The following is a 7,315-nucleotide window of genomic DNA, read 5'->3' as shown; positions in this document are numbered from 1 at the left end:
GATTACAGTATGTCAGTTTACATGGCATGAACCAAGAAGTTAAGGTGGTGTTTTTGATAACAGATCCAGGGACACTGTTTGTTCTTCTTTTCAACTTGATGAAATTAGGTGGAAATTCACCAAGTTTGTCATTTTCAATGTTTGGTGCATGGATGTATGGAGGTAAGTGATACTGATCAGGTTCTGCTGCTGCTGCTGTCGAACCCCCAACCTGCAGCCCTCACCATACTGTCCAAGCCTGGGGACCTTACATGTCCATCCCTTCTCGTCAAAACTTGTGTTTTCACAGCGTTCCCTTCAGAAATCACAGAATGGAATGAAATAAACCTGCAAATCTCAGCCACTCTTGGTTCTTTTCCTTGAATCTCCAGAAATTCATCGAGTGTATCAATTTCACTGAGACCGAGAAGTGTAAAGCTCTACTTGAGTCTTTGTGGCTCAGCTGTTAACTGAAGGGGTGGTGGTTTGAATCCTCCCAGGGACTCTGTGAGCCTTTTAATGAACACACCCTCCTCACTTCATTTCTCCAAGACTGGTCCTGTACCACAATCAAATACAGAGTCCACGGGGGGCAATAGGTTTGCAAATATTGCTCACTGTGTATATAATGAAGAAACAGAGGTAAATTTCTCATCTGAATGTTGCAGAGCGTAACGCAGCTCATAACAACAGCTGGGGTTTGATCCCTGCACAGGCTATTAGTTGAAAAGACATTATAAATGATGTGTAAGAGATTTATCCAGCTGGCTTGTATGTTTCACACTAAAGTGAGGTCTTGAAACCAAAATCATTAGAAATATGGAAAACAACCATGGTGCTGTCAAGACCACCAGCCTGCAGAGATCAACACGTAAGCGAGCTAATCAGTACCAGCAGCGGATTACTATTGACAAGTGCCGCTGCACGAGTTAACACACCTGCAATTGCTCTACCGTGCGGCACACCGGGTTATTTATACCATTCTAATCTACTTCCCGTTGCTCGGTATTGAGTTCTCTACTTGTTGCTCTGCCTAGCGTTTCCTTCCCTTTTGCCTTCCTGGAATTCTGTCTACCCTTTTGCCTTCGGACTTCGGATCTCGTCTCGCCCCTTGGATTGTTTGTTATCTGTGCCTATTTCGGATTTGACCCTGCAGCTCTCTTTTCGACCAAGATTCTGTCTCACATTTTGGATTGTTCGCCACCAGTGCCTTTACCGGATCTCGACCTACCTTCGCCTTCGGACTACGACTCAGCTCCTGGTTTTGCTCTGTACGCTTACTTACCTCCCTACGACTCCTGCATCTGCATTGGATCCTTTTCACCTCTACAGAGCAGCGTTACAGATGCATCGAGAAGGAAAGCCGTTTTATACTGACGTTACTCCTTTCACTTTAATCCACATTGTGAAGACAACTGCACCCTATCAAAGGAAAATGTTGCACAAAAGTTGGAAAGCACACTCCGAATCCATCCATATATTTGATTTCTGTGATCCGTTCAAGGCAGCTTGGCGCTTCACAAGCAAAGCAGTTCAGGGAAGAAACGTAGTTTCCTGAACTACTGGTGCATTCAGCACACCATTTGTTTTCAATTGTCAGGATGTCTGAGTGGTCCTGACCAGCTCTAGCCAGAAAAGCCGCACTGCGCACGTGAACAGGGGAATGAGCGAGCGAGCGGGGATAAGGCGCCTCCTACGCTTTGTAGCGGTGAGGCTTATTAATAAGGCAGAATTAAGTGTTTCTGAGCTTTCCCAAATTAGGCCTAATTTCTCTGTTCATCTCTGTGGTGCAGCCACAGAGAAAGAATACATGCAAGCTGATTTAAGATGTTTTCTTGTGATAAGAAACAAGCTCCCAAAGGGGGATGCACTTAGCTAAGCCTGGCTATCATGATCAATGGTCATCCATTGGCGCCTATCTGTCTAGGGAGTGCGAGTTGGACATCTGGATTGCATTCCTAAGTGTCAGGAGTAAGTGACTCATATCTCACCTTGATCAACCAATCAGGGACTGGTAGGGCCGAGTAACCCACGTGGGACTCTGATGCCCATGGAACTTTCAGCCAATCAATGAGCTGAAGTTCCTCCAGGTAAAAACAGGCAACACAGAGATTCAACAAGATTCAGAAGGGATTCTGGAGAGGATTCTGTGGACTGTTCTAAAGGGAATTCAAAGGAGAATTCCAGGGCAGGACGGCCCAGGAGCAGAAGGCTCCCAAGGGCAGGACATCCTCGCAGCGCGCCTCCTGACCATCCTGAGACTCAGCCCGGACAACCACGGAACGGCCAGTGTGTCCGAGTGCCAGAACTTTCCTTTGTTCTAAGAGTCTAGAGTGGAGGTTGCCAGAGAGTAACCAGCAGCAGGCCTCGTGAACAGGTCGGAACTGTGGACAGCTGAATCACTATTCAGAACTAGCTCTTCATTAGGAACGAACCGGTCCTCTTCCTGACTTGCTGGGACCCACAGTCATCTTTTCTCCTGTGCACAAACTTTGCTAGTTAAAGCCAACACTAACTAGCCGGTCAGTGAGCATCAGCAGCGCACCGTCGCAAGCCGCACAGCACAGCCTGGCACCGAGCCAGAGAGCGCGGATTGGCCTGCAACTGTTTCTTTGTGCCCGCAGGTGATCTGAATCCCAAAGATTGGATGAGTATTCAACTTCAATGCATTACAGCTCAAGAATTCAATTGTTATCCCAACCAGTTGATATCAATTTAATTCTTAAGAGTTATGTACTTGTTTCGAGTATCTAATGTAGAAGTTATAACCAAGTTCATTTATGAAACGGTCTTAATGAATGATATACTGAACGTATGTCCTCTTGATATATGTAACACTTCGTAACTGATTGAATATATATCTTTTGTATTTTGATAACCCTCTCGATAAGATCTGTTAGTTTAAGGCATATTCTATGTATTAATAAATGTATCCTCGTGTATTAGTACCTGTGTGTGCGCGTTGTTTGAGTTATGTCGCATGGTTGGATTCTAAAGCCACCAAAAGAATCAACTTTGTGATTTACTGCTACAATTAATAATTGTCTCAGTAAATGCCCAAACCCTACAGAACTGGTGCCTTCAGAGAGCCACTATGATTACATATTTGGCGTCCCTGAACCGGTTTTCCCTATAGCTTAAATGATTACAGCACCTGGTATTCCCAGGCAGTCTCTCATCCAAGTACTAACCAGGCCCATGCCTGCTTAGCTACCGAAATCAGATGAGATCAGGCATGCTCAAGGGGGTGTGGCCGTAAGCAAAAGCTGGGCTCACTGGCACCCTTCTTATTGAGAGGACAGCTGCATCACTTCTTTTACGACGCTGCTTTTTTTGATTGTTTTGTGATCTTTTGCGATCTACTGGGTTGATTGCATACTTGATCTTGTGGTTTTCTGTGGTAGAACTGTGATTTCATACTTAAAAATAATACTCTTTAAGTTTAACGATGGTTGCTAAAAGGTCTGAATTTGAGTCGCTATTAAGCCCTCTCTCTAGCAGCGACAAGTCAGACCATGATCTCCTCCATATCTCCATATCTCTGTCAGCGGAGAAGCTAGAAGAATAAACCTCCATTCTCTGAGAGAGCTAGCGAAGGACATAGAGAGATTTGACCCTGCAGTGTCAGAGAATAATATTGAGAGTTATATTCAGGACCTCAGGTATACCCTGCAGTACCTGCCAAATGCCACAGAACAGGAGAAAGTGTTTCTGGTCAGGAAAACTACCAGCAGAGCTGTACATGAGTGGATGGCTAGGCAGATGAAAGAAGTCTGTAATGATTTTGAGGAGCTGTGTCAAGAACTTATCGAGGAATACAGTGCGTTTATTGACCCGACTGCCGCGATAGCCGCCGCCCTTAACATTAAGCACGAGAGAGCAGAGTCCCCTCGCGAATATATGATGTCCAAAGTCGCTCTGAGCAAAAAGCTGCTAAAGCGACTGTTTTCGCAGTCAGAGCCAGCAGGGTTAACTCCCTCCTGCTCGAAGGAGCACAGGCTCCTGAGCTGGCTAAGCCCCGTTCCAAAGCATGCACACAGAACCGCACCCAGCGTCCTAAGTGCCATGAGAACACCCGGGGAGGGAAAGGGCTAGAAAAGGCTGAACAAAAGGATTCAGTAGCCGCTCGCCTGGCCAGGCTTGGACAAGCTTTATTAGGACAGGGACAAACGCTCCCCAAGGCTGCCGGAAGCGTGAATGAGCTGATACTCTCCACTGAGGAGGCGGAGACCCGCCCCCTCTCCCTCCCTCAGTCTATCTGATTGAGCGGAAGGGTTCCTGCCTGGATGAGGTCAGCCACTCCCAAGTGAGTGCTAACTCCACCCCTGAAGTCACAGAGCAGGCAGTAAAACAGAGAGGAAAAGCAAGAGCTTTTACCTCAAGACTGCCATGGGAGATGTCTTACACAGTTCAAATGGGCAGAAAAAAAAGGGCATGCGACTCAGAGAGGAACTTTTGGTGGATCACCAGAAAGGCAAAGTGTGGAAACAGGTCAAGGCTCCTAAGCCTTCTGTACGGAAGGAAAGGGGGGCCAAGAGGCAGACTGTGCTCAAACAGTGCCCACCGAACACAGAAGCCCATATGAAGATTCCTTCTGTTCACTCTGGACAAGAAATAAAAATATTTTATAATAAAACTTTAAAGTTATCCGTATAATGGACCTCTAACCATATACGTATAATAGACCTCTAAAGTTATCCGTATAATAGACCTCTAACCATATACGTATAGTAGTCCTCTAAAGTTATCCGTATAATAGTCGTCTAAAGTTATCCGGAACTCCAACCATATATGTATAATAGTCCTCTAAATTTATCCGTATAATAGAACTCCAACCATTTACGTATAATGAACATCTAATCATAGATGTATAATTGACGTATAACAATAGGCGTATATTAGAATTTCATTCAAGATGATTTGCCGACCACATTTAGACGTCTAAGGTATGCGTTTAATAGATTAGAAATTATACGTCTTTTGCCCACTGGGAATGGCAAGATCGTATTTGGAGTCCAGCATTTCTCATTTCTTATGCAGAGCCGTCGACTCGGAAAGCACTGCTGAGCACAATAAGGAATTGTGGCTTCAGATCGCTGTAACTTAGAGCTGCCTTGGTCTGTTCATGCTGCCTACACGCTTTGAATTGCTGGCATTTTCTGCAAGCGTTCCATTCTGAGGTTTCATGAAATTCCTTATATTTGAGACAACACTAAAATATTTCATTTGGGTTACCTAATACATACAGTAGTGCAAACTGTATCTGCATGGGAATCCTTTGGCTTATGAAGCCGTTTGTTATTCTGTTGTGAGGTGTGAGGGGCAGAATGCAAATCGAGTTGATGAATAGAAAATGAAACAGGAGTCACTTCTTGAGCTACGAATTCCAAAAAGTATGAAAACCCATGGATTTTAACAGTGCACAATACTCTGCAAATTGCAATGAGTTGCTTGCTTACTTCTGCTGCTTTTACAGTCATTCACTGTCAGCAAGCACTGGAACAATTCAAGAGAGGTAGAAACAGAAGCTGTCAGGAGTGGGAGTTGAACCCACCTCTCCATTTGGAGACCAGAACACCCAAGCCAGCTAGAAAGACACACATCCTTGAGCTTGGCACCTTAGACCACTCGGCCATCCTGACAAGTGAGAAGAAAAGGTGTGCTGAATGCACCAGTAGTTGACTAAACTGAATTTCTCCTCTGAAATGATTTGCTTGTGAAGAGCCAAGTTGCCTTGAACGGATCTTAGAAATCAAATATACGGATGGATTCAGAGTGTGCTTTCCAAAGTTTGTGTAACATTTTCCTTTGCTAGGGCGCAGCTGTCTTGCCAATCTTGATTACCTAAAACCGGGTCCCATCAGTGTAAAACAGCTTTTCTTCCTGGGGGACAAAGGTTGTTTTCAATATTTCTAATTTTGGTTTCAAGATCGCAATTTAGTGTGATTTTAAGAAATTATTTAACATCATACGTGATCTAATTTTCCGGAGCAAATACATTTTTCTATTGTAATCTCTTGTGAATGTGTGCATAGGCTTCATGGTTTCAATATAAGACTATAAAATGTCTTCTTTGTATTATTCTGTATTAATTTGTGAAAAGACAATAAAGTTCTTAACAAATCCCATATATTTGATTTTTGCATTCTGTTAAGGCTGTAACAGATAACTTTGCACTACAATTTTGAGACAGAGTAACAAGTAGAGACGTTTTGCAAGTTACTTGTCGAGCTAGATAAAATAACATGGCGGTGAATAAGGAAGGCACAGTAGGTTTAGAAGACCGACAACTTAGCTCTTGGCCACCACCCCATTGCATTCAAAGTCTCAGCCTACTATACTATGTTGAATCAATGCTAGTAATATTTCTGTTGTAATAGTGGAGAGCTGGTGACCCTTAAGTTCAAGATTGTGGATTCAAGGGTTGTTTTTGTCCTTTCTGATCCTTCTAAGCTTTTAGTTGGACAGTGCAAGCAGGATGTGATAGTGTACAGTGATCCCGAGTGCCTTGTGACCTTTGCCTGATTCAGCTTTCGTTCCATTTTGAGCCTCATTTCAGATATTGCTCTGAAAGCATCGGGCGAGCAAGAGTGTGTCTGAATCAAGGAAGATCTGCTCACAAGTAAGTATTAAATACTTCAGCGTTTACTGTTCGAATACCACACTTTGTTAAAACACGGCTGCTTTTTAAGCTAATGGGTAGCGGTTTTTGAGCACGCATTGTATAGTTAATGCTGTTATTAATAAAACCTTAAATTCGAATAATGGAATTTTGACGGCGCAAAGTAGTCTAGCCCCTGTACAACTGTACATGCCCGCTGATTAGAACTTAAAACTACAGTAGCAGGAGTAGCAATAATGGCAGGAACGAGTTCAGCATTTCTCATGTCTTCTGCAGAGCCATCTTATTGGAATGCACTGCCCGAGATAAAAGAGGACTTGTGGCTTCGTTTTTACAGACTGCTGTGTTGCTCTGTTCATGCAGACTACACGCTTTAAATTTATGACATTTAGTCGATTTTCCAGGTTTTTTTTTAATTCCTCGCATTTGACCAGGCACTAACATATTCCGTTCAGGTTCACCGAATACATCGTGGAACCGGTATTGTGCTGACTCCACCCCTGAAGTCACAGAGCAGGCAGTAAAACACAGAGGAAAAGCAGGAAGCTTTTACCTCAAGGCTGCCATGGGAGATGTCTTACCCAGTGAGACACTGATTGACACTGAGGTTGAAAGGTGTTTGATGTCACACGGCAAGCTCAAACGGGTAGAAAAAAAAAAGGGCATGCGACTCAGAGAGGAACCTTTGGTGGATCACCAGAAAGGCAAGGTGTG

General features: G+C 44.0%; 1 pseudogene; it reads right to left on the bottom strand.

Moving 5' to 3' along the window:
* Positions 1-3,121: 3,121 nt before the first annotated feature.
* LOC148665542 (5S ribosomal RNA) lies at positions 3,122-3,240 on the bottom strand (annotated as a pseudogene).
* Positions 3,241-7,315: the final 4,075 nt, after the last annotated feature.

Source organism: Lepisosteus platostomus, chromosome 5 (assembly GCF_059453375.1).
Source record: "Lepisosteus platostomus isolate fLepPlt1 chromosome 5, fLepPlt1.hap1, whole genome shotgun sequence".
In the NCBI taxonomy this organism is placed as follows: Eukaryota; Metazoa; Chordata; class Actinopteri; order Semionotiformes; family Lepisosteidae; genus Lepisosteus; species Lepisosteus platostomus.
The sequence above is the reverse complement of the archived record's forward strand: the minus strand, read 5'-3'. Positions and strand labels throughout refer to the sequence as shown.